General features: G+C 35.0%; 1 protein-coding gene across 19 annotated transcripts in view; it reads left to right on the forward strand.

Moving 5' to 3' along the window:
- Positions 1-22481, forward strand: part of ROBO2 (roundabout guidance receptor 2) — a 1749879-nt gene that overhangs the window by 1294439 nt on the left and 432959 nt on the right. The gene's annotated exons all lie outside the window — the stretch shown is intronic.

Consider the following 22481-nt stretch of genomic DNA (forward strand, 5'->3'; position numbering starts at 1 on the left):
AACTGCGGCTACTCAGGTTTAGTATTAATCCCAGTGTTAGCAAAATGAGTTATCTGCGGATTGACTGGAGCCACTAGGTAACTTTTCTTAGCCAGTAATTTTTTTAAGTATTTTCTAATGGTCCTATAGACAACAAATGCGGTGCTCTTAGCCATTTATTATTAAATTTGAAAGTTCTTTTCCTTCTCAATGAAACAGCACTGTTTTATTTTGATATGTACTGTGCTGTACAAATAGAATATGTTTCCACAGTATGTTCACAGAAGTGCCTGATTTGTAAGTGGAATACCAATTTAAAAGGTAAATGTTATTTCAATATGGTTTGAGATTTCACCCTGGTGGGATAATCACAACGAGAAGGAGTAGAAAATGGCTTTTAGAACAAAATTTGTGATGTTATAGTCACTGCTTGGCTTCAGAGATAATGCCGGTATCCAGGGCAGGGTCCTGCCTAGCTCTTTGAAAAATTATACAGAAAGGACTCTTCTTGATGTGAGGGCTTACTAAGATGAACAGTAGGGAAGTTCTGATGAATCTGTGGACCTTTGGAATCATCATTTTTAAGGCAACAAAATAATTTAATAGACAAATTTCCTTCATTTTGCTAATTGGATCATGACCTTGGGTTAGCAGAAGGTGAGAATAGGCCATGGCCTCATCAGCAAGGGTAAATAAAACCATATCATCACCCTGGTGGTCATTCTACTAGTCAATCTTTGGAAGGATTTCTTCTTTGCTAAACCCCATATAGGTCTTAAAACTTACAAAAGCACATAAGACTGAAAAAAAAATATAAGAATGGAAGTGAAGCACTCTCCTTTTTCTGAAGCTCTAGTTACTGATTATAGCTGTACTAAGAATTATGTATTTTACCAATGTATGTGGGTCTATTTTTTTAATATGGAAATCAGGAACCTATCTATTCAAATATTAGCTTAGTTTTGTATTCTGTTTTGTTATTCCCAAACGCTGTCAAAAATCAAAAGCAGAACAACAACAAAAACCCACAAAGACTAACTTATGTGAGATGACAGGTTATGCAAACACAAATGGGCATGGGATACTGATTCAAGGATTTTGTCTTTATTACTCCACATCCCACCCAGAAAAACATCCTAAATGTTACAGCTAGTTCTTAGAGTTACAATTGATAGTAAGATCAGTGGCAGCTTAATCCAGTAGATCAATTTACAGCCTTCCTCCAAATTCTCTAGGGGACTCTCCTGTTAAGCTCTCTTCTTGTCATTGGCCTCATTCACTGCTAACATCTAATTGTCCTGTGTCTTTTTCATGTATGTTCACTTGTGTCAAAGTTAACATGGTTATTTGTTACCTTTAGTAACTCCTTTCTTAGGTGTTACTTAATCTCTCTTTCATATTCTCTGGTCACTCCAGATTCCATACTCTTTCATATATTAACATTCTGTTACCGGATACAATAGGTTAGTATTTAATATTTCTTTCATTGACTGCAGAATATTGAGTTGATTTATTCAGCTCAGTAAGTGTTTACTGAGAACTCATTAATTGCCAAAATGATAGGTTCATAGGGTAAATCTAAATCATGTTTATGGATATTTTTGACTAATCTGAAAAAAATATTTACAAATTTTCTGGAATAAACATCAGGTTAACTGCTATTGTTAACTTATAGTGTCATAGACTTGTGTTTTTTAGAACTTCCTATGAAATGACAGGTTTTTATCTTTCAGGCAAAAATTTAAAAAAATAAGACTACATTAATGAGTTGTTAGAAACAGCATTGGACGAAGGAGTAATTATAGTGTATTATAGTGTAAATCTTGATTTGTAATATTTGATTCATATCAGAAAGTCATTTTTCATACTAATCATTATAATTTCTTAAAAATTGAACATCAGATGGCTCTTAGAAGAAGAAGAATTTCAGAATAAAGGGGCAATGTTATCAGGATTTTCCATGTTGGAAATGACATTAAAATATCTCATCTCTCCCTCCCTGACATAAGTGTGTTATTTCCTTTCAGTGACTAACAAGTTTTTTTTAAATAACTTATTTTGTTCTCAATTTCATTAAATTCAAATAAGCATGTCTTTTTTTTTCTTGTTACATTTGCCAAAGTAGCAATTTGTCATTGAAACTTTTATATTATACTTGACTTGTTTACAAAATATAGTTTTTTTTTTCATTTTAATTTCTGCATATCCATTACTTTGGTGAGCTGGAGAAGTATAAGAATTGGTTAATGAAATGTTAAGGAAGCATTTTTGAATAGAGATTGAATGTAATTTTTTAAAAAAGGATAACTTACCTAAGGTGCTTCTATACAGCTTTTCTATCTTCAAATGAAAGTAGATGCACTAATGATCAAGTTCAAGAAAAGAACTCTAAGCTGACAGTAAAATTATAAATAAACTTAATAAAAAAAGAAGAGTAGATAGGATAAATAATTTTAAAGGTTATATTACTTCATTTTGATAATTAATCAGGCACTTAAGATTTCTGGAAATATCATAGTTAACAGCAAACATTTTAAATCTGTCATATCTATAATAGTAATTTTTTCTAGTTTTATTTTATAAGAAAAAATTTAGAATGAAACACCACCAAGTATAGACTTCCAGGTACAGTGTGTACTTGCCTTGCAAATTTCAAAAGGAAACACACTTGTTATGGAAGTACTGAAATGTATAGAACCTAAATCTATCAAGTTAACTGTCAAGTTAACTGTCTTCCAGGTCCCTCTCTCCACCTACCAGGCCTCATTAAATTAATCTGAAGAGAACACTATCTCTTTAAAGCTGGGAAAGTATTGTGCTGATGAGCTAGGGGCAGCCCACCAATTGGCAGACCCATTGGGTGATAAATGTCCAAGGACCTCTAGGCTGACGACACATTTTTCATCATTAATCCAGCCCATGGTAACCAGGGCCACTCACATTGATTCGAACTAGGGGGCATCATCTGCTGTTAAGAGGGTGATGAGTCGCTAAAAATGAAGGCCTGAAACTAATCAAATATGTTTAGAGCATTCCCTGGCACCTTGCTGGAGGGCAGCCGTAGAGAGCTTAAATAGAGGAGCAAGAGACAGGTAGAGCAATGCTCTGCTTGCTTCTTATGAGAACATGAGAAATCCATTTGAAAACCTGTCATGTGATTTTAGCTATTATACACTGTAGTACAACTGTGTGTGTGAATTAGCCCAGTACTACCTGTACTTAAGTGTCTCATTAAAAATGTAGTTTTGAAATGTCATCCTTTTAGTTGGAAAATGTAGGAACTCAGTTATAAAGAATCAAAATTCTCAAACCAAGATCTATTTGGGATTTTTAAATAGTTTTTGTAAGTTTGTAATAAATTGTTTGAGAAGGATTTTAATATTTCTATTATGGAATTAACAAAAATTGATGGGGAGGAGACCATCTCTTTTCCCCTTGCAAAATTCAACAAAATTAGTTAAATTTGGCTCTTTTATACTTTTAAGATTTTTTTTACCTAATAATTTCATATGTATTTTATCAGGATACATTTAAATATATTTGGCAGTTCAAAGGTATAGGTACATGTATTATACATAGACACTTTATTATTTATGTGTGCATGCATTCATTTTAAGTCAATCTTTTATTATTTTAATTTATATGGGTAAAAAAAATGGCCCTACTTAAGGCACAACAAGAGATCCAAAAGATAATGGTTAAGCAAACTTCTGACACTCAGATAAACACAGAAAAACAATCAAACAAACAAGAATGTTCTTTATTTGCTGCTTGTACCTGCTTAAGCAAAATCAGGAAAAATTAGGAGATAAATTTCAATGATTAGATTTACTCATTAGAAAATTTAACTTATGTAACCATACACACACACACACACACACACACACACACACACACACACACTAGAATCAAAAAAAGTAGGGACATTTTGGAAATAATTTCATTTAATTAAGGAAGAAAAAAGAGAGACCCAAATAAATTCTTTTTTATAAAGAAGAAAGTGGAAAGAGGAAAAAGACAAAGTAAAATGAATAATGCAAAACCTCCAACTGTTCAGCTAGGTCCAGTGTTTTCATACATGAAACCATTGGCTATTTCCTAAAATATTTTATGGTTTCATGAAAAAAAATATATATATTTCTGTTGGATAGGAAGTCTTCCACATGATTTATCTGGGGGAAAGTCATCAATCCAATTTTGAAATCTTATTTCTTCCAAGTTCCCCAACTGGAATTTCACATATACTATGTTCGCAAGCTTAAAAAGGACTACATGTGTAGTTATCAACCATTTCTACTATTGACTAAATTTATGTGGAAAGCTTCATTACTGAGCAACAGATGGCCTGACTTTATCTACCTGGTGATGAATGTTCACAGTCTGAATATTCTTAACTGGGACTGTATGACACAGTGCCAAAAAGTAACTGGTTACTAAGCATCATGTAGGAGCAGAGTAGAAACTGGTTAAATTCTTATATTCTTTAAAAAACAAATTTCACTGGGGAGTTTGTTGGTTCCAGTGAAACACAACTGGGGACTATTCAGAAAATGGCTGGGGAGGGGGGGAGAAGAAATTGGTCTGAACACTGCTGACTTCTATCTTTATGCCATTCGAATGGAAGTGACAGTAAGTCACACATCCAAAGATCCAAATACAAAGGAAGATGAGAAGTAATTCATTTAGCTTCCTGTCATAGGCAAAATAATTGACCTCCAAACATGTCCACATCCTAATCTCAGACCTGTGACTATGTTGTCTTACAGGGCAAAAGGGATCTTCCAGCTGTAATTGTTAGGGCTTTGAGATGAGGGGGTTATCCTGCATTATCTAGGTGGAGCTAATCTAAATACACAGTCCTTTGGAGCTGAGAGCCTTCCCAACTGTACCCAGAGTGACGTGTGACTATGAGAGATGGGTCAGAGAGATGCACCATTGCTGGTCTTAAGGATGGAGAAAGGGGCCACCAGTCAAGTCTCTCTATTTGGTTTATCTTCTGACTTCCCAGATCATAATCTTCACAAGGGCCTCAAGTTGGTCCTGTTCACAGTGGTATCATTGGCACTCGACATAGCACCTGACATACAGCTGGTGCTCAGTAAATATTTGCTTGAATGAATAAGATAGTGAACAAATGAATCAATGCTACAGAACATGGCTTTTCAACTTTTGTAACCCATAAATATAAAAGAAAACTTACGATATCCTAGTTATATTACTTTGAAATAATGTATATTCATTGAACATTAAAACAATTGGGGGAAAGCCCTTTGTATCCAGCGTATATATTTCCCCAAGCTAGTCAAGAATTCCCTCTTGACTGTGACCTGCAAACATCTGCCATCTTGCCGTATTCAGAAGTTCAGCTAGAGGAGAAAGAGAAATGCAGTAAGGCACTTGGAGAGCTAGTATTCTACCCTTAGATTGAGTGAAGGCCTCAAAATTGGATGTATATCATATGATACTGCCACTAAGGTACATTCCCTTCATGTAACTTGTTTCATTTGAGTAAGACACTAAACAAGAATGATCCACCTTCAAAATGATTAGAAGTTAGGGTAAGTGCTGAAAAAAAAAATTAAACAGCATGCATTGATAGAAAATAGCAGAGAGGCTTGGTCAGAGTGGTCAGCACTGAGGAAGGAAGAGTTAATCTGAAATTTGAGAATGGAAGGAATTTGTCTCATAAAGACCCAGAAGAAAAGAAGTCTAGGAAGAAGGAACCACCTGCCTAAAGATCCTGAACACAATAAGCAGTTGGCTAATTTAAGAATTGAAAGAAGCCCCAGTGGCTGGAGAGGAGTGAACAAGGTTTGGAGTTATCTCACAGGAGGATGGAAGGCCATGATAGCCTGACTGCGTGAGCTTTTGAGGACCAAGGTAAAGAGTTTCAATTGTACACGACTTAGGCTCCAAAATGTTTCTTAGAGAGGCATTTCATTTCAATAAGTATTTAATAAAAATATACCCTGTGTCCAAGTGCTTGGTCTTCAAGGATAAACTTTAAATGGTCCTTACTCTCAAAGACCCTAGGCTCCAGGGAGACAGATGTGTAAAGAGATAATTACAATACAGTGTGATACATATAAATGACATAGTGATCAATAGTAATGATTCCCAGAAGGATGATATTCAGTAGTTGGTAAAGTGAAGTGTTACCCCTCTGGTGAAAGATATCTTATAATCTCTTGCAGGATTCCTTCCTGGGTTTTCATTCCTTGTGGTAGTACTTCTTGACTCCTTTTTTTAATGCAAGTGTTTTCTCTCTTATTTTGCTATGCATTGGTGCATTGGGGTTTTTATATAAGGTGGCTTGAAGCATAAGCTCTTTGCCTATTTCCCTTGGCAACTGAAATAGAGAACCTGGGTTGATCACTATTTGGGGAGCTGGAGGCATCAAATGAGCTAGCTGAAGGTTTGAGTAAGTGCAGTGAGTCACTGCTATCTAAATGGTGGTGTCCAGGTTGTATTCAGGGAGCGAACACGAGAGTATTGAGGGAAAAAAAATCACACATGCAAATTCAGCTATTTTCATTGTAGGTGAAAAGTCAGTGATTCCTTGGTCAAAATGGTTGACCTTTTGTCCCTCAGCTGATACATCTGTGCACAGTAGGCAGTGATGCAGACTATTATCATTCTGATAGTGTCTTTGCATCACATATGAATAGTGTACTCACAGACATTTATGAGTTGACATAGAAATGTCCCATTTACACATTTTTGAATGTAAAGTGTAAATGTAGAAAGAGCATGATTTCATTTGTATAAAATACATTTAATTTCTGTGTTTTTACATGTCTGTGTAAGAAATGATGTGGAAGGATTCAACAAGGCTATTTACTCTTGGAAAGGGGGTCACATTTAGAAGGTGTTATGGGCTGCTTTCATTTTTTGTTTTTTAGGTTTCTTTTTAGTGTGCTTTCATTTTAACAATTTTATTTCAATGATTTACAAGGATTTGGTAGTAATGAAATATATACCAATAGTGTGTGTGTGTGTGTGTGTGTGTGTGTGTGTGTGTGTGTGTAACCTGTATAATCCATCATATAGTCTAATTATTGTAGGCAAAGGGCATAAAATAGAAAACAATTCAAAGATTCTAGACATGGTTACTTTTGGTAGCTGTGCTTGGTATCAGATCAGTTTCAGAGCCACAAAAAGCAACACAAGAAATGCAACTTAGAAAAATTAAAAGTTTTACCCCTCTGATTGGTCATATGAATTTTTTTAAAAATGGTGTTTACTTTGAGGTAAGGGTTATTTGAGGTCCCCATTCATTGGTCTGTTTGTGTCAAGTGCAGATGGTATTCTTCATCTAACATGTAGATTAGATGTTCCTTCAATTGTGAGATTTTATCAGTAGAGCCATAGTTCAGCTCCTTTCTTAGCCTTGACCTGACTGTGGACTAAGAAAAAAGATGACAATCACAATGAGATCGTTCTTAAAAGCAAAGGTCCCTGAAAGCCAGTTAATTTTCTAAAAAAAAAAAAAAAAGTATATATATATATGTAAAATACATATTTTTATGTAAAATATGTTGTGTTTGATATGTAGGGGAGGAACAAATCTTTCAATATCTTAGGATCATGTCTGAGGCTCTCTAACAAAAGAATAGAATAAAAAAGAGAAAAGCATACAAATTTATATGAATTTATAATGAAATGAAGACCCAAGGCAAAAACCTAAGTGCGTATATATATGAGGTTGAACAAAGAGAGGCGGTTGTGGAAAAGTAACTGAATATATGGAGAGACTAAAACAAGATACAAGTATTTTAACAAGGTCTGTTTGTACAGTATTCTCTCATCCTGGACTCCTCATCTCTGGTGTAAGAATGTTTCTTTCCTTCTGGTACAGGGAGACCATCTTTCACATGGGAATTTAATCTCCTGCTTTCAGGATGAAAAAGGATCAGTGCACCCTTCTTGGACCTGCTAATTTCCAAGTGCCTTTAGCTCAAAATAATCCTTATAGCAAAATGGCATATTTTGTGGTGTCATATTCTGTCATCCTTCAGATAACACTGACTGGAGAGCACATATTATTTAAGCACATTGTCTCTGAATGACATGCCAACTGGCAACCAAGGATTACTTCAGACACTACAGGCCAAGCACTCCCTTCCCCCAGTGAAGCCTTCAGACTCCGAGTAATCCATAACTGCATCGTTGCAGGTCTCTCTTTGCTGTAATGAGTATTTGTGATTTGACTGTAATTAGCATACATGCTGCCTTTGTCATTGCTTCTGTTCTCCTAATTATTATTTCTCGAGCACCTACTAGGTGCTGGTCATTTTCAGTGCTGTATCACTAAGTTATTCTTACAACAGCCTTGAAAGGTAAGGTAGTGTTAACCTCATTGTGCAAAGTGTGGAAAATGAAAGCTATATTGATTTTAATTAACTTGGTCAAGGACACACCTCTCATAAAATGGGATGACCTGGAGTTGAGCATAGGTCTTTCTGGATTCTGTGCTCTTTCTACAACTTCACAGTTTTTTCCTTTGGTGGGGTGATACCTCACTATTTCATCATTAAGAGTTTTATAAATGCGGGCACCTGGGTGGCTCAGTTGGTAAAGTGCTGACTTTGGTTCAGGTCATGATCACAGTTCATGAGTTCAAGCCCTGCGTCAGGCTCTGTGCTGACAGCTCAGAGCCTGGAGCCTGCCTCAGATTCTGTGTCTCCCTCTCTCTCTGCCCCTCCCCTGCACATGTGTGTGCACTCTCTCTCTCTCAACAATAAAATAAACATTATTTTTAAAAAAAAAAAAGATTTTTTTTAAATGTCATAGGATAATGTAAAAGGAAAATCCTTCCAAAAAGTAACAAGTTCCATTGCAACCATCTCAGATTAACTTGGAATTTGAGCATATGATGTAAATTACAATTTAATTTTTTTTATTTTTAAAGTTATATCCATTGTGTTGCTCTTTATGCCTCTGAAATTGATTTAATAACAAGACCTCTAAACTTGAATAGACCAACGAACAACATAAAAACAGTTTGGAAACTCATATTTTTTTTTGGCCGATGCTATAATCCCCAATTTTCCATCTATAAATTCTATATAAAAGTAGTTTTGTTTGCCTTGTATCCCCTGTACATGACACAATAACAGAGTGTTTCTGCACTGCTTGGAATGTTTACACTGAACTGAGCTTAGAGCATCTATTGCGTTTGTCACATAAAATGTACTTTTCGACCTTATGCATGACTATATGCATAACTGGACTGGTGAGTTCAGGGAAGACATACCCCAACTTTAGAGTAAAAGAATTATTGAAGAATGTGTTAAAAATCCACACCCATGGACCCACTCCTCAGAGATTCTAATTTAATGAGTATGGGGCAGAGATTAGGAACTTCTGTTTTTCAAAAGCATCCAGGGTAACTGGGGGACACATGGTTAGACTTTCAGGGAAATGGTTGGGTTACGACCTTCCAAGCTCTAAATATAATAAATCAACAATACACTTACATACCACAGAGTAATACTTCAAGGTTGTGAAAGAAAAAAAAAAAAAGAAATGAAAAAACAAACCAAACTACAGAAAACATGTAGGTACAGAAAGCAATCATGAAATCATGAATTTGGATAGGATACAAGGAAAATAAATATTTTTCTCTTGGCTTTTCATTGAAGATCTCTGTTATACTTCTATTATCATAATAAATAATAAAATATAATACAGTTTTTATACTAACTGGATTTTTTAAGTTTATTTACTTGTTTTGAGAGAGTGAGAAAGAGCATGTGAATATGAGAGCAAGGGAGGGGCAGAGAGAGGGAGAGAGATATCCCAAGCAGACTCCGTTCAGTCAGTGAAGAGCCTGACACAGGGCTCGAACCCATGAACCATGAGATCATTACCTGAGCTGAAATCAAGATTTGGATGCTTAACTGACTGTGCCACCCAGGCACCCCTGGGTCTTTGTTTTCACATCAGTGGTGTTATTTCTGTGAAAAAAGACCTGTATTCTGAAATTTATATTAAGATACAATGCTATACAACTGCCAATAGCCAACTTACTAAATATTGTTTTTATGAAGATTATACCTTGATCTTCAAAGGCAGACAAATTACGGATGGCCTACTGGGTTTACTAACTTAAAAATTATACATCTAGTTTGCTCACAAATTCCTAAGATTTAAATTAATTGTGTATACAGGCTACTTAGAGCTAATTTGTGGGTGTGTATGATTCTCATGTAATCTACATTTTGATTAAACTAGTAGTTTTAATTTTGGCATGTTCACATAGGTATGCACCTACTTAGAAGTCAAAGAAAGAGTGAAGAATAATAAATATCAAAGATCAGAGAGAAGCTAGCCAACTGTGAAATTGCTGATTGCGGGGCTTTTTCTCTGAGTTTTGACCATATGTTTCAAACTGCTATAGACACGTTTTCTGAAGTGTGGAACACTTCTACCTCATGGTACTTTATTCTAATTTGCTCCATTTGATTACCTGTCTGTCTTCTGGAGGAACAGAGAAAAGCTGAATGGTTTGAAGAAAAACATTTTAGTGCTATTCCAGGAGAGATAACATAGTAACAACCACTAGTGAGTGTCTTTATGTGAGCCTGTCCTATCACCCTTGTCATTAAAACATGGGGAAATGACCAGGTGGGGCTTATGATCTAAAATATAGTTATTCCTATGTGTCTAACCCCATTATTGCTTTAAAATTTATTCTTCATAGGCAATTTGATTTTCCTTAGCATGAGTAATGAAGTCATTATGTAAGAAAGCCCTCAACTTAATACTTGATTTCCTTCCTTTCTTCCTTCCTGCCTTCCTGCCTTCCTGCCTTCCTCTCTTACTGTTTAGCACTCACTGTTGTCCCCCACTCCTTCTCCCTCTCTTTTTGATTATATATCTCCTTCTCTTTCTTTATTCCTTTCTTGTATTCATCAAATATTTACTTTATTGCCTATGAAGTATCTCTTTGGATGGCTGTAGCAGCCCCATGAAATCAAATGACTCAACTCAGAATTACATGACTGAATTTAACTGAAAAGCCTTTTGACAAGAAACACTCAGCAAGGATGGTTTCTAGCAGAGCTCTCATTCAGAGCTTCCCCAACAGAGATATTTTCATCCACAGTGCCTTTTAGCATGTAGGAACATAGAATCTCAGCCCCTCATAAATTGCAGCTGGATTGGTTGCCAGCAGAGAATTCTGAGAGCCCACTCATGCTGTAAAGTCATCTGGGATTTGGAGGAAGATCTGTCTCTCTTGGCATTGGAAAGTGGATTGTTGTGTCCTACTGTGCCTAAAGGAATCAAATAAAACAAGTAATATGGCTCTCCATTTCCACATATGCTGGAAGACAAAGTGTTGCACATAAATGTGCCATCCTAGCTATGTGAAGGGTTTGTGCAATTTGTAGGATATTTTTTTTTGCTAGAAGGGCACCTCACCCACTTTTCTGATTTTGTTGGTCAATAGTATTAAGAAATTCTTGGTGCAAATATGTCATGGAATAATTGATCGCATTCAGTTCTTGCGGGTGAGGCATAAACTGTTGATGGCATTTTGAAAGTTTGCAAATCATCTTAAGAAACTATTTTTTTTCTTGGAAATGCTTATAATATAAAAAAATAGGTTTCACATTTCCTTGGGAGGGAAAGCCGTGTAAGTGTGATTGATGTGTAACTAAGGCACCAGGATCCAATGATAGTGCTAACATTTAAAGTGGCAGGTTTAGGGGTACCTGGGTAGTTTAGTCAGTTAAGTGTCTGACTTCAGCTCATGTCACGACCTTGTGGTTCATGGGTCTGAGCCCCTCATCAGGCTTTGTGGTGACAGCTCGGAACCTGGAACCTGCTTCGGATTCTGTGTCTTCCTCTCTTTCTGTCCCTACCCTGATTGTGCTTTCTCTCTCTCTCTCTCTCTCTCAAAAATACCTAAGTAAACATTAAAAAAAAAAAAAAAAAGTGGCAGGTTTAAAGTGTTTGAATGTACTTGCTGTTTAAACGTTACTGAATCAAATTTGTCTTTTTCAAAAAACTAAATGCCAATTTACTAATTACATATATATTTTTTTCCTTTCTTACTGCTTCATGTTTTTACTGAATGAGGCTTTGTGGCTTCTCTACAAATATTTTGGTGATGATTGTGTGTGGCTAAAACGGACACTGTTGAAATTGACCTACCTGTATTTTCTCATTCAGTTCTTACTGCCATTCTATCATAATAGGAACTATAATCATCCCCATTTTGTAGATGAGCACACGAAAGTACAGATGACTCTGGAATATCTTCAGGACCGCACAGCCTGTAGGTACAGGAGCGAGGTTCCAAAGTCTGGACTCTTAACGTCAATGCAAAACTACTTCTGCATGGAAAGGGCAACTTAGATGAGAGTAAGGTCTTCTTTTCTTTTGGCTACTGTCTATCTTGAGATAATACGACCCATAGTATAGCCTGGCTTAACCCACACTGATCCCCAGAAAGTATAGGAAGTTAATCCACTTTACAGAAGAAGGTAAATAAGAATGATTTACCTGTATAGAATATTTTAAAAATTTGTGGAGGGGAGGTCTGTTTTGAGACAGGCCTACCATCCAAATCTGGCTTAATTTTGCAGGATCCCAAAGGAGTGGCTACAGATATATGATCAATAGTCAAACTCAGTTTGTTACTCTATGTAACAACTCAGTTGTTACTCGATGGTACAAAGTACCATCAGTTTCTCTCTTCTGCATTTCTACACCTGCTTCATAACAATTACATAATATTGGGTAATGTTTTCCTATAGTCACACTGATCATAATATTGCATTCAATGGATACAATTTAAAAATACCACTTTTTTGTTAACACAATACTTCTTTCTGTTACGTGAACATTTCACATCAAATAAATGTTGTTTTTTTTTTTTTTGTAAGCTGCATGATAACTTAGAATTAAGGAACCATTCCCCCCCCCACACACACAAATATATGAAATATTTTTAGAAGTTATCTTTCACAAATAGCTTTATACCTTTAAGTACCATGTTTTCTGTTACAGAATTTATAATTTTAAAGTATCTATATGTTTAAATCTGTATTTCGAACATTTTTAAACTACTAGACTCCCCCTCATTTCTAATTAAAATAGGAAAATGTTTATAATAATTTTAGAATATGCAATTTTTTTTCTTTATTGAAGTTTGGCTACCGAGTGTTTTACCTGAGATTACTTTTAATAATTTAGTGTTTTCTCCTGTAAGTGTGTAGACGAAGAAAAAAAAATATGCTCCAAGGGAAATTATCTTGATTTTTCTTCGTTAAGAAAATGTCTAGTACTGGCCAATCTAATTAACCAGAACTTACACAGGGAGGTAGGAATGTGTCAAGACTCATACCAGTAGTTTAGTTGTATGTAGTCTTAAAGTAGCTTAATATTTTGTGCAATTGGAGGAATTACCACACTTTTTTAATGCATAGGCAAAAAAAAATTATAATCGATTTTATTTCAAAAAAGGGCTTTAAGGAATAATAAGCTCGCTTTGATGAGTGGGAAAATATTGAAATAAATTACGTAGAAACCTTCTCAAAGTGGGTTTATGGGGAACAAGATCAGATTCCTAGGACTACTGTAACAAATTACTACAAATTTGGTGGCTGAAAGCAGCGGGAATTTATGCTCTTTACTTCTTACAGTTCTGGAAACCAGAGGTTTGAAATCAAAGACGATGTTGTCTGTGAATCCTCCACGAGATGGTTCCTGGTCTCCTCCAGCTTCTGATAGCCCCAACCATTCCTTGGTTTCTGGCTACCTAACTCCAGCCTCTGCCTGTGTGTCCACATGGCTCTCTTGTCTCTGTGGTTATGTCTCCACATGGTGTTCTCCTTCCTGTATGTCTGTCTCTCATCCTCTTATAAAGACACTAGCCACATTGGATTAGAAGCCCACCTTACTCTTGTACAATTTCACCTTAACTTTATTACATCTGGAAAGACCCTATTCCATATAAAGTCATATTTGTAGGTACTGGGGTTTACATGGTCAGTATATCTTTTGGGGGGACATAGTTCAACCCATAATGATGAAGATATGGATTTTTTTTAATTGATAGTATTTCCCTCTTAGAATAAGATAATTCTAGTGCTGGGCCTTCTTTCCATGAACATAAATATTGTAGCAATACGTTCTTATGAGAAAATATTTCTGTTACCCATTTAGGATCTTTTATTTTTTCATGGACATTTCAAACTCTTTTTTTTTATGTGTATTTATTTTTGAGAGAGAGGGAGACAGAGTGCGGGCAGGGGAGGGGCAGAGAGAAGAGCGAGACACAGATTCTGAAGCAGGCTCCAGGATCTGAGCTATCAGCACAGAGCATGATGCCAGGCTTGAGTTCATCAACTGTGGGATCATGACCTGAGCTGAAGTCAGACGCTTAACTGACTGAACCACCCAGGCATCCCATTCCATGGACATTTCAAATACACTGCAGTACTCTTGATGTGTTACATGATTGCACACTATTTACTGACTGGCCCTACACAAAGCATGGCACTTGACTGGGCTATTGTTTTTTCCTTTTATCACTGGATTGGTGACTTAAGGTAATCTAGTCTCTAGATAACATTTCATACCCATAAACTACTAATACAGAATGTTGTTAAAATATCTTCATTTAAATATGGACATTATATCAATTTAATTGATTATTTGGGCACACAAACTATGGTTATAGAGAATGTGAGGAATATTGTTATCTGCATGTGATATTAAGTCCTAGTTCTCCCATCAGAAATTTAAGATTTGGAAGGAGTTTGGGGTATGAGTGGAAGAAATGAGAGAGTTATTATTTTATGTCTGTTTTCTTTAGGAAAGGTCATCCTAAAGTATCCACTTCGCATGACTATAAAACCCATTCTAGCAGTCATACTATCTATATTAAGAATCAATTTTCACCCTAATTGTATATGAAATAAGTCAGAATTATAGTTTTGATGTGAATTTTATGTTTAGGTATTTAAAGAAGACATCCATTCATGAATTTATAGTTTTGCTTCTTTTAACTTTAGCCATCATTTTTAATTCAATTTAATTTAATTTTTTTAAATTTAAATTAATTAATTTATTTAGAGCTTAAGCAAGTGCATGTGAGAGCAGTGGAGGGGCAGAGGGAGAGAATCCCAAGCAGACTTCACACTCATCACGGAGCCTGATCAAAGACTCAGTCCCACAACCTTGAGATCATGATTTGGCTGAAACCAAGAGTTGGACACTCAGTTTGACACTGAGCCTCCCAAGCACCCCTAGCCATCATTTTAATTTTAAAACATTTTAATTTTAAAATGTTTAAAAATTTTAAAATATACTTAGGAATATACATGAGCAGACTGTGATCTCAACATCATTTTTTGATAAAGACATGACTAAGAAATGAGAGTGTAATTCATACTGACATTTTTGTATGTTGTGCCTATATGATATCCAGAATTATTTTCACTGTTAACACTATTTGCTGATCAGTTATTTTCACTGTTTCACATGCACTGTACACTATGCACAAGACTAGAAGGAAAGTTCCAGTGATCGCAAAAAGATAGTCACAGGCTCTTAGTGTGCAGCTGTTTTCAGAGTATCCTTGGTTAATATGAAGCAGTTGCAGATTTATTGGCTCTGTGTTTCAACCTCTAAATACTTTGAGTGAAGTCTATTAATGATATGCCTTACATGCCGCTGACATTTTAAGATCCTTGCTGCTTTTAAAAAAGTGTGGGCACTAAAGATGTTCGTACCCCTGAGAATTGATTTCATACTCAACAGGAGATTGTGATGATTCTTTCCCACTGTGGGAATTGTCCCTGGATATCCGAGGGCAGCAATTGGCTCAGATAACGAATCTATCATGAGCTCTCTCCTGTAAAGAGTAAGATTTGTGCATTAGAACTAGCTGATGCTGAGTTTAATTCCCAGTCTCTTTTGTGATTCTTAACCATTTGTCAAAGCTCTGCCTAGTGTGAACAGACTGAATAGGAAATGTATTCATCCCATGACCTTGTCCACTCATTTGTATCTCTTTAAAAAGTATCTCACCTGGAACTCAAAGCTCCCTAAGAATTCAGGAGTTGTGACTATATTGTTCTCTTAGTCTGTAGAACTACATTTTTCTTTGGATGAAATGTAGTATCGGGGGAGATTTTTGTTTTGATATGGTTGATCAAGTTAAACATTATATCAGGTAATCTTACCATAAATTTATATTTTCTTTTGTTTTAAAGAACATGGCAATTGAAATGAACTGATAAGTAGAGTTTCACAAGCTGGCATGACAGACAACATTCTGTTGACTGGTAATGAATAGTATTATAATTGTTAGCATGTTTTCGTTGACCTCTTGATATTTAACTCCTGAAAACCTATCAAGCTGGACAAAATTTAATACTTAATAGAAGACACTATTATTATACCGTCATAAATGAGAAATCAGTCTCATATTTGTTTGAAGATAGACAATAAGCATAGGGCCATATGGCTTATGACATAATGACTTACTGAAATTTTGAAATTTTGTGTTTTTTTAAATGTTTATTTATTTTGAGAGAGAGAGCAAGTGAAGGGCAGAGAGAGGGAGAGAGAGAATCCCAAGCGGGCCCCACACTCTAAGCAGAAAGGCCAATGTAGGGCTTGATCCCATGAACTGTGAGATGACCAGAGCCAAAATCAAAAGTCAGATGCTTAACTGACTGACCCACCCAGACACCCCTGAAATTATTGTTTTGTGTAAGAAAACCATATATTCATATTTACGTGATACAGAGATATCTTGACTTTCTCACTGTCATGAATTAAAATAACAAATTTATTTCACATAATGAAAAATATATTTAAAAATGAAAAATTGACAAAGAAATAAAATATTAACTATAATACTATGTCCAATCTGTTATACAAATTATTCATTCATTCATTCATTCTTCCTACCATTTTTTCCAGCTGTGAACAATAGAAACATAGCTCTGACTCCCCAGAGATTATATTCTGGGGGACAAGGGGAGCAAGGTAATAAGAAAAAAAAGCAAACAAATATACAAACAAGCAAATTAAAAAGAAATAGATTATAAGAACTGTTGTAGAGAATTAAAATCTGCTGCAAAATATTTTATTGGTGCCATTTTAGACATGGCTGTCAGGCATGGTATCTCTGAAGAAGAGGCATTTGCTTGAGAGAACCCTGTAACTCTCTCGAGCAGAAGCATGGTACTCCAGAGCTGCTGCTGGTTTTGGGCCCAAATGTGTGAGAGCTTGGCGGACTTGAAGAGAAATAAGGCCAATGTAATTGGTCATAGCAGGTGAGGGGAAAAGTAGCAGAAAATAAGTCAGAGAGAAAGGCGTGTTCAATCACAATGAGCTGTATTTTGTTAAAACTAGGCACTTAGACTGAATTTTAAAGAAAGAAGCCATTGGGCTGCTTTGAATAATGGACTGAGATTATGTATTTTGAGGAGAACATTATGGTTGATATATTGTAAATAATTCTTCATTTTTGGTGGAATTTTTGAAAATTCTGAGAAATTGACCTCAAATCTGATTCTTTGAGAGGTAGGCATGGTCTTGTAAGTTTTAATAAAGGTTTTTAGAAATATATTAATCTACTATTAATGACTTTATTTTAGAATTAATTTGGCAGTGAGTTTTATACTACAAAGGTGAATGGTAAGAAAAAACTAGAATTCAATATTTTTTAATGTTTGTTTATATTTCAGGCAGAGAGAGAGAGATACGGAGCACAAGTGGGGGAGGGGCAGAGAGAGAGAGGCAGACACAGAATCCAAAACAGGCTCCAGGCTTCGAGCTGTCAGCACAGAGCCTGACGTGGGGCTCGAACCCATGAACCATGAGCTCATGACCAGAGCCAAAGCTGGATGCTCAACCAACAGAGCCACCCAAGCTCCCCAAGTAATTATTTTAAACCTCATGGACTTGGATGCCTTACACTCAGTTTTCCTGACATTATAGCATGTGTTCATTATTTAAAAAAAAATTTTTTTTTGCATTTATTTATTTTTGAGAGACAGAGAGAGATGAGCACAAGTGGGGAAGGGGCAGAGAGAGAGAGGGAGACACAGAATCTGAAGCAGGCTCCAGGCTCTGAGCTGTCAGCACAGAGCCTGATGGGGGGCTCGAACTCATGAACTGTGAGACCATGACCTGAGCTGAAATCAGATGCTTAACCAACTGAGCCACGCAGGTGCCCCTAAAATTCAATATTTTTGTTTCATGCTCTATAAATCTAAGACCACATAGTCAGTTGAAAAGAAAAAACAAAACAACAATTAAATATTTATATGCCTTGGACAATCTAAAAAACATTCTCTATTGCTGATTATTGAAATGTTCATATTTTAGTGGACTTGTGTCACAGAAAGACACCTTTACTGAGGGCAGGATTCTGTAAAACTGTACTGCTTTGATAGTTTTCATCTAATTTTCAATAAATTCAAGGTTAAAAAAAGAACTGAGATGCAAACAGCAATAAACAGGATTCATAAGGCATGGGCTCCACTTTGTGAGATCATGCAGTGAATATCATTAAATAATCCATTTCTTTCCTGATTGCTCATTTAACGGTGGAACCAGTGGGCTGATCAGCACATGGGTATGCCATATTGACAACAATTGAAGCAAATTAATATTGTGGAAAGAACACTGGTTTGAGATTTAGAGGTCTCTATCTGCTTGTTTAACTAGACACTTGGGCAAACACCATAATGTGTGTGGAGTCACTTTCCTAATCTACAAAATGAAAGGATTAGAGTAGGCAGTTTGATCCAAAATGCTGGTCCAGGGACAAATGTCAGGCTGGCCACATCAATATCTTTTAGGAAACTTTTAAATGCCACTAGTTCCCAGGTTGTATACTCAGAAATACTTATTATTATGTCTAGAGTGGGGTTCAAGGATAGGTATTTTTACAAAGCAATTCAGGTGATTCTGATGTTGAAACTATGTTTTAGAACAATTGAAATATACAATTCCTAAAAAGATTCCCCTTTTTAAAAGAAACAACAACAAACCTTTACATACTGTTTCTCTAAGCTGTTTCTAAGTATCTTTATAATATAAATCAAGCTGCATTTATGGATTTGGCTCTTAGGCTCTCAAGACTACTTTGGAAATAAGCTCATATTCTTATAGTTTAGCAGCATCCTGTGCAGATCTTCTAAAAATATCTCAAAAGATCACCTTTCCCCTATAATTTGGAAAATGGTCTCAAAATTTGCCTGTGCTTTAGCCTAGTAGTTTCCTTCCATTGATTGATCTTAAATTGTGTTCAGAGACCTATGTATAATGATATTCTTCACAATATATTTTATTATAGAAATTAATCTAAAATATCATAATTTAAAATACTAATTTAAAGATACCCAAAAGTGAGAAGTTGGTTAAAAGAAATTCAGTATAAAAATACAATATTATACTCTGCAGAGATTAAAAATTCTGTGCTAGAACTATATTTACTTTACTGACATGGTAAATATTCACTATATATTATTTAGTAAAGGAAGCAAATTACCAAATGATTGTTATCCTATGTTTGTAAGCAAACAAAACACCAAAATAAAATCTCACATGTGCAAGGAAACAAACAAAAAAAAACCTCCCATGCAAAATACCTCCATAATGAGTTATTTCTATCTCTAAAGAGATGAAATTATGGAAGATTATTTTCTGTTTTGTGTTGACTGACATATTTTTCTTGGAAATGTATTTGTTACTTTGTCTTCTTTAAAAAAAAAAAACCCAATGGCAAGTATGTAAGATTGTATGGGGAAATCAGTAGCATGAAGATACTTTTTATCTTTAGCCTAAAAATGTAAAGATCCATTTTAAGATACTATGTAACTGATGTTAGAGCTTCAAGGTACAAGAGATAATTTCATCAAGGGAAAACTAGGGGTGTAAAGATCACAAGCAGAAATTCATATGTGCATAGGTCCTTTATTTCTCTATTTTCTACTTGAAGATATACATACTTAATAGTCAGTTTGGACCTGATTAAGTCATGCCATCACTGCATGATGAATCTTTTTGATTCCCAATTATCTTTTGTCAATAATTCTTTATTTAGCCCCAGTTTCACGATGTGATATTAATGGAATTATACTTGAATAGCTCAAATTAAATGCTTAATTATGTTCAGCTTCAATTACAGTTATTAATTGATCCATGCTTATTAGCATGACACCTGAAGGGAACCAGTTACATAAAACATTGTAGGAGGTATTACTTTAGGTATTACACTCATGTGAGCTAGCAATGTAGATGAATGTTCTTTTATTAATTTTATTAAGTTTCACAGCATTTGGATTCATATGAAAACTCAGGGTCTAGGGTTATAAAGAAGCACTGTAGAACACACAAAAAAAGCAGATTAACATTGCAGGCTGGAGTAGTTTTCCACCTATATGAGTTAATATCTAATTCTTTTAAAATTAGCTTATCTTTTGTCCATTTTGGATACATTGTAACAAGCCCTGGTTATCCATGCAAAAGTTAACTTTGAATCTCAAGAAAGATATTTTATAATGAATAAATACTCCTTTACAGTTTCCAAGAAAATTTTGAGCCAGATTTAAGAGTATACATATCTCTGTTTACATTGATCATTTGTAGGGTCCAATCATCATGTATGTATGTGTTAAATACCCTTGCCCACTATGGTTTCTGACTGGACTGGGGACTAAATAGTAAGTTCTTCAAACACGGCCCTTAGTGATCTAATCTATACCTTCACCACCGTCATACTAATCTCTCTTCTGCCTGCAATTCCCTATATCCTGTCTCTGCTTGTCTGGTTTTTACCTAACTTTCAGAGTTCACTTGAAATTCTCCCTCACAGAATTCTCCTTACAGGAGTTCTTTTAGTTATCATATCACCCTATTTTTTTTCCTTTATAATTCTCCTGCAATTTATAGTGATATATTTATTTGTTTAATATCTGACCTTCCTGCTAGATTATAAGTTTTAAGCCATTGAAAACTATACATTTTTCTGTAATAGTCTACACCTAAAATGTAAAACAGAACAGAGTACAAGGAAAATGTCTTTTTATGCTTTTTTAAACTTTTATGTGTTTTTTGAAAGTGTTAATTAAATGTTTGTGATTGAATTAAGGTCTCCTCTTTCCAATATTTTTAGCATTATGTTTTATCCCCTTCTTTTTGGGTACCTTTGCTCATTATTACTACTTTTCACTTACCTTGCAACACTGCCCCCCCCCCCCCCACCTTGGTTTGGTTGAATGATTAACACCAAACTCATCAGTCTTTATTTTACAAGTAAATTCTTGAGAGAACAATATTAACTACCTAAGTGCATATCACACTGGGTGTTTTCCTTTGGAGGGTAACAGATTTGGATTAGAAACTCAAGATTTGAATTGTGGTCCTGCAAGTTGACCATGGACCTTGAGGAAGTCATTTACCTTTAATAAACATTAGTTTTCTGATTTATAAAGTGGTTAAACAGCAGCATTTTCCCTCATTAAATCACAGTTGTAAATTAGATGTAGTGTTAAAAAAAATGCTTTATAGATGTAAAAGACCTGTACTAATTTCACTTCATGGTAAAAGTCCAAATTGTACAGGATTTTTTTAGATCTCTGAAACTAACTTCAAATACATTTATGAGATGGTAAAAAGTTGTAGATTTCAATTACTTTAAGGCATTTAAATCCTGTGGCAAGATAGGAACAATGACATATCCAAACAATGACATATCCAAAACTATAGATGACAATAGAAAATATTCAGAACAGAGCTTCAGAAAACATGCCTGTATGTCTTTACAAACTGTCAACTTCTCCACACACACAAATATTACACTCATACATCAACTAAAATATAGATATACTTTCTCTTAGAAATAAGAGTGTGCCACACTATTGCTTAATTCAAATTACTCATTTTAACTCAGTGCTTTACATATATTAAAAAGTGTTCATTTATATTTGTCATTTCCCCATAAATCTAAAATATGAGAATATTATCGTCTCTACCATTTTAATGAGTTTCAATTAGATTTCTTTATAGAAATTTTAAATGATCTTTTAAAAAAATAAAGGCATGGATCTGTCAAGATGATTAAATGGACATTTTTCCTAATGTTCTAGTTGAACCATAGAATCTTCCATTGATGTGTACTTAATATCATGTAAGTTCTGAATACATTCTCATAGTAGGTGTAACTAGCTTCACCTGACTAATGAAGAGAGATTAGTATCTCTTTTATCATTTAGACATTAATGAACTTTCAGTCTTATACAAGCCAGTTACCCATTTATCTTTTTGAAAAAGATTAATTATTGTTTAACTTGCATCCTAAGTATTATTATGTTATATAACAAGAGAAATCACACATTTTCTATTACAAAAATAAATAGATGAAGTAGATTCACAGAAAATATAAGCCAAGTGGTGGAGGCAAAAATAGCATTTAGCATTAAGTGCAATTTTCAGTGACTTGTATGAATGTGATGATAAAGCTT

This window comes from Herpailurus yagouaroundi, unplaced genomic scaffold (genome assembly GCF_014898765.1).
Source record: "Herpailurus yagouaroundi ecotype Mexico unplaced genomic scaffold, PumYag 162, whole genome shotgun sequence".
NCBI classification, from domain to species: Eukaryota; Metazoa; Chordata; class Mammalia; order Carnivora; family Felidae; genus Herpailurus; species Herpailurus yagouaroundi.